The following is a 6676-nucleotide window of genomic DNA, read 5'->3' as shown; positions in this document are numbered from 1 at the left end:
TACATTACAATTTTAAATGAGTTGCATAAACATAATACCTTAAACAAGAGTAGAAATACACATATAGTATAACAAAATTGATCTTAAATTTATATCAGTAAACCAAAATCCATATCAATGTATGTTTTTTAGATCAAAGTAGATTCAATAATCTATCTTTTTTTAAAAATCATTTCTATATCATATCCCCCAAACTTCAATCTACAATTGGCACTCACTGTGGGGTATTGATCCACATAGACCTGATAAAGCTTAAAAAGGACTTTTAATGCACAGAAACAGAGCTGCACTGGGCTTCCTGGTCTCACAGGCTCATGCCAGCAGCAGTTCAGATACACATCTCCCGACAGTTGCCTGAGAGATTGAGCTGGCCACCAGCTGCCATGAGCTAAGCAGCATGGCAGATTTCTGCAGCCTCTCTCACATGCCTCGGTACAGAGAGGATTCTTCCAGTTGCTGCCTGCCAGTTTGAGAGCACAGTCACCGCAGGCTTAAAAAACACAGGCATGCTACTTAATACTGCTTCCCAGAATTGGGGAGGTAAGTGTGACTGTTCGTACCTGCACTATGTTGAAAGCCAAGCAAGGTGGAGCCAGCAGCCAGGGCTGCCACTTCAGTCCTAGACACGCTGCAGTTTAAAGCAATGGTCAGAAAAGTATTACAGATACACAATAGGTCAGATTCAGATGGAAAAAAAAAACTCTAAATGGTTTACAGTGTATGTAAAAATGTACATAGGCTTGGAAGAGAAAGGAAAAGGAGTATAGGCAGTTATATAAAGAAATAAATAGTTTAAAAAATAAAGTCTTTAAAGACTTTATAAGAGTATAAAGACAGTATAAGTAATATAAAAGAAATAAGCCATGTAAAGATGGAAAATATACAGAGTCTGGATTATGTATATTATTGTGATTTCTTTGAATTTTTTGACTGTTAATGAACTAACTGCAGAAAGACATTTGATTGTAAAGGCTGCTAAATTAAACCAACATATACATTTTAAAGGTATTTTGACTTCAAAACTTGGGTCTAAGGATATGTTGCTTTGGAAAAGAGATTCTGCTTTTGTTTCTACAGAAGGGAATCTGTGGATTGCTTCCAGGTTAATATGGTTTGATAGATCAAGACCCCCTGAAAAATCTCCAATGGGAACAGATGGTCCAGATGATCCAACATTTCAGAGAGCCTCTGTTGCAGTTTCCTCTGAGTTCTGAATTCAGAAAGACTTCAAGACTGCTGGCTGAGATGATTCAGCCTCACAGACTACTCCAGTCAGGACTTGACCATAATCATAAATTTTCTTTGGGTCCCCATAAGATTACCAGTACCCCCAATCAGCAGAAAGTAGCCTAGAAAACTATGTCTACATTCCCCAAAAGTGGATTATGGATGTTTGTCTTTGTTTAAAATGTTGGTTACAAATTGTTATGAATAATGGTCAGGAAAAAAGCTAAACAAAGGAGATTAGATTTAGGGTTTTCATTTTGAAAATATAAAAGGGGGAAATGCTGTGGGATAATGCTTTTGTACACTGTAAAGATTTGTCACTCAAATTGGTTTAATAAAACGCTGATTGGCCAGTAGCCAGGCAGGAAGTATGGGCAGGGGGTGGGGGGAACCAGACTAGGAGAAATCTGGGAAGAGGAAGGGCAGAGTCAAGGAGTCACCAGACAGATGCAGAGGAAGTAAGATGAGGATGACTGACTGAGATAGGGTACCAAGCCATGTGACTAAACATAGACAAGAAATATGGGTTAATTTAAGTATAAGAGCTAGTTAGTTATAAGCTTGAGCAATAGGCCAAAGAGTTTATAATTAATATAAACTTCTGTGTGTTTATTTGGGACTAAACGGCTGTGGGACCAGGCAGGGCAGAAACTTCTGCCTGCACCCTCCTCCTTAAACCTTTCTGCAAAGCCCTTTCTCCAAGTTTCTAAGTTCAGATAACAACATCACTATGTTTGCAAATATGTTCCTTTTATTAAATTCTTTCTGTTGAAACACCAAGCATGGTTCTGTTTTTCTGTTTAGTCCTTGACTGACACAAATGCTTGATGATATTCAACAAATTCCCTTACACACACACACACACACACACACACACACACACACACACACACACACACACTTATGCCTATCACAAACTTCTCTAATCAGAATTTGGCTTCTTAGCCTACAGAGGACCTGTTGTTCATCAAATAGTGTGATTTATGTAGTCAACAGGGAATTGTGCTTTTCATTGTCAGTGAATTTTCTGAAGTGCTGGGCTGGTCTTTGCATATCCATTTCTCATTGCCTCATAGAGACAGATCCATTACTCAAATTCTGAGGCTGAGTTTCCTGCACATGCCAGAGAAGGGTCACTCCCTGAGCCATGTAATTCAACCAAGGTGATGGTACCTTTGACTGACTGACCAACATGCTTCCATGCTCCTTTCCTGCTTTTGTCCCATATTAACAAACGGAGACACACTGTGAAAGTCTTCTGACAAGCATGGATTGGCTTTTCTTCAGATGGAAATATTTCATATCTAGAGACAATGTCAACTCCCTGATCCCATTCTTCAAAATTTTCTCTAAATAAAACTTCTTAGGAAAAGATCTGGAGAGGGCTTAAACGTTTAGATATGAATGCCCAGCACAGTTAAATTACCACTTCTGAGGGATGATTTGAATCTTGCTTGTAGTTAACACATCTATTTTTTAATCAAAGGGATAAAGCCTTGGTTGTAGAATCTCTGAATTCACTCAACTGTGTACAAGGAGTATTTTTTTTTTACTCAAAGGGATAGGGAAATGTGGGTTACTCATCAAGTGTTTCTGAAAATCAGCCAGATAGTCTCCTTCATTAGCTACTCTTTAAGTTGGCCCTGATATAAAGAGACCTTGAATCCAGCACAACTCCTGACTGTCTACTGCCAGACCATAACTGATCTCTTTGGACCCAGGCCATTTGGAGCACAGCAGGGGAGGCCACAGGGCACCTACACATCTCACAACAGCCTCCTTTGTAAGGCTAGACAAATATTTGCCTCCAATATGCAAAGCTGAGCTATGGGACTGGGTTTTTACACATATATTCCTATGCACCTACATCTTTGCTGCTTATACTGCAAGCTGTACCAACATCCTGGGCTGGGGCTGGAGGAAATGCACGCAGGATGCAGGGGGCAGTCCTGAATATTTTAGGAGCCCAGTGTCCTCATACATCCTCTGGGAGCTTTCAGAGCTCAAGGCAGCTACACAGAACTGGAACTCCATCTTCTACAAAGAGATGGAAGATTCCAGATGTTGTTGATACTTAATCCATAGGCAATAATCATAACTACATCTGCATTTTTGAACATCAGGTACAAGAGACATCTTGAAAGATGTATGAGATGATAATCACAAGTAATATTCAACAATAAACTAAGGTTTAAGCAAAGTTAATGGGAAACTTAAGAGTAAAGGAAAAAGGACCTGAATGGAAACATCAGGTACTCGGTGAATCAGTTTATCATCCATCATCCTTGAACTTGTGCAACTGGCTAAATTATCAAACTACCACCTCCTCAGGTGTAAGATGGTAGTCTGTAGGGTTTTCCCCTTTTATTGAAAATAGATTTTCTCATTTATAATATCCTGATTATGGTTTCCTCTACCTCGACTCCTCCCCGTTCCTCCCTACCTCTCCTCCCATTCAGATCCACCCCATTTCCGTCTCTCATTGGAAAACAAACAGGCTATAATAGTACAATAACACATAACAAGATAAAACAAAAACTAACACGTCAGGACAGGACAAGGCAAACAAACAGAAGGAAAAGAGCTGAAGAAAAGGCACAAGAAACAGATATAGACAGAAACCCACTCATTTGTACACTCAAGAATCCCATAAAAACACTAAATTGAGACAAGGAAGCTCCAATGATGCTTTAGAGTTCATTTCCTGTTGGCCATTTACTTCTGGGCATACAGCCTCCCCTTAAGAGTAGTTTGTTTCTCCATTGAGACGTCCTTTAGAAAACTAAATTCTCATTTTAAGTGGTTATCAACTAGAGATAGGTTCTGGGTTAGGGATGCGGGATTGTGTCCACATCTCCACCCATCCATCTGTCCATCTCCCCTCCCTCCTTCCTTCCTTCCTTCCTTTTTTTGTGAGATGGGATCCTACTACATAGTCCTGGCTGTCCTAGAACTCACTTTGTAGAACACACTGGCATGGAATTCACAGAGATCTGCCTGCCTCTGCCTCCTGAATACTGGGATTAGAGTGCACCACAGTGCCCAGTGAAGCCCAAGGTCATTCAGGGCCTGGATTTAAGTACAGCATCTTCTCAGGCATCTGCAGGTTTTTAAAAGTAATTTTTAATTGACACATAGTAATTGTATTTACTTAGGAGATAGATAACAAAATGAAATATATGTACACAATGTATACATATCCTGTCTGGGTAATAGACATATCTATCACCTCAAGAATTCGTAATTTCTTTGTTAGAAACATTTGAATATTTTCTACTGGCTATTCTAAAATAGACTATTCAATGCTGTCAACCATAGCTGCTGCGCCACACAACAGAGAACTGTTGCTCTATCTGGAGCCTTATTTTTCTTCAACTTTTCACACACGCCATCTTTATTCACTTGAAGATTGCCACAGTAAATTGCCACAGAGACAGAATGCCCATGTCACATTCTGGAAACTGGAAGTCGGAGATCAAGGTGACAGTGAAGTTGTTTCTGCTAAGGGCTGTGAGGGGATGGACGGTCTGCCCCGCGCCTCTTGCTCAACTTCGGGTGTTTTGCTGGCAATCTTGGGTGTTCCTTGGCTTGCAAAGCATTGCTCTGATCCTCACTTTCATTTTCACATGGTACTCTGCCTATGTGCATGTCTGTCCCTGGGTTCAAATTTCTTCTTTTTAATAAGAACATTGTCATATTGATTAAGGACCACTCCAATGACCTTATTGAGATCAACTGTGAAAACATCATTTCAAAATAAATTCAGACTCACAAATACAGGGAATTTTATAGCATCTTTTTGTCTTTGAGATGCACACAATTAACCCATGACACTGTGGGACCTCTCATGGTTATGAACAGCTCCCTGGCAGGTACAGATTGGTAGCCTATCTTACCTTCCTGTGCTGTTTGTAGGAGATAGAGAATCCAGAATAGGAGACCGATGGGGTCTGTTCCCAATCACCCCATCCCACTGTATCACACCAAACAAGCCACTTTACCTCTGTGAGCATCTAATTTTTGCTCTGCAAAATGGAGAAGTTTGCTAAGTGAAGTCAGTGAACTAAACTAAAGAAGCATTTGGCTGGCATGTGGCATTAACAAATCATGATATTATTAGTTATTTTCCTTAAGTCCAGGAGAGTATGGATCAATGACTCGTAGCCCTCACTCATCCTGGGGAAAAACTCCTGGTGTTCCAGTGTCCTGGAGATTCTGACTGGAAGGTCTGAAGTAGGACCAAGTCACTGGTATTTTTAGAAGTCCCTGGGTTTAGTTTAATGTGCAGCTAGGATTGAGAACTACCAGGATGGACGGCAGGAATGAAACACTAATGAGGAGTTTGCTGTGGCTGCAAGTCAATAGAAGATGATTTATAGTCTTGGAGCAAACAGCACATGCCTGGTGGAGAAAGCTAGGGGCCACTTTTAGAGCACCAGTGAATCAGGTGACCTCGTTTTCACAGCTGTTTCTTGCTTTGTCACATTTTTTCCGGGCCTCCCTGAGGTTGGAGCATCCCACTGAGGCACTGTCCTGGGCTATCCTTCTTAGCCACAGCTGAGACTTCACCACTGATGTGTCCTCAGACAGGCAGTGGTTCTGCAGGACTGCCTCCGGGTCTGTGAGGGGGTTCCCTGAGAGAATTCAGGCTGGACCACAGTCTGATGTGCTGTCCACATTTGCACAGTGCTTGTGTGGGCTCAAAGCAGCCTCCATGGAAGTCGGCTGAGACACAGCTAGCACGCTGGTGAACTGGGGTATCTCTGTCCAGAAAGTGAGAACTGCCTGCTGAGTAATCATGACACCCAACCCCCGATTGTGATCTAGGGAGCTTTATTACATGGGAAAACTCTATCACTGGCCCCCAACATTTTCTTTGGATCCATGTGGGTTCTGGAGACAGTTGGTCAGGCCATTAGTGGCAGGATTGGCCAAAGTAGCATGTGCCACTTTGGCCAGTTCAGAGGCAGCGTTTAGTTCTCAAGGCCCTTTGCTGACACAGGTCAAAGTAAGCTCCTTCCTCACTTTCTCTGGCTGCTCAGTAAGTAACCCTGGCTTCTCCATAGAAAACTGTCTTGACTGTCTTCTATAGCTGCCCTCAAGCATCCAGATCAGACACTAGCCCACTCATCCCCTTTAAGAGCCCAGGATCGCAGCAAGTCTCAAGGGGGAGGGCCAACAACCTTCTGATCAGTGAGTAATAGATGGAATGATTTGTAAACAAAAGCAATTTTTAGCTGGGCGGTGATGTGTGCCTTTCATCCCAATGCTTGGGAGGTAGAGGCAGGCAGATCTCTGTGATTCAAGGCCAGCCTGGTCCACAGAGCAAGTTCCAGCACAGCCAGAGCTGCTACACAGAGAATCCCTGTTTCAAAGGGGGGAAAAAAGCAGTTTTTAACGGCAACACTATCAATTCTCTAAATTTATTATCACAAAAGAGGTTAGGAGT

This window comes from Peromyscus californicus, unplaced genomic scaffold (assembly GCF_007827085.1).
Source record: "Peromyscus californicus insignis strain IS unplaced genomic scaffold, ASM782708v3 Scaffold_18__1_contigs__length_77618521, whole genome shotgun sequence".
NCBI classification, from domain to species: Eukaryota; Metazoa; Chordata; class Mammalia; order Rodentia; family Cricetidae; genus Peromyscus; species Peromyscus californicus.
This window is presented reverse-complemented; position numbering follows the sequence as displayed.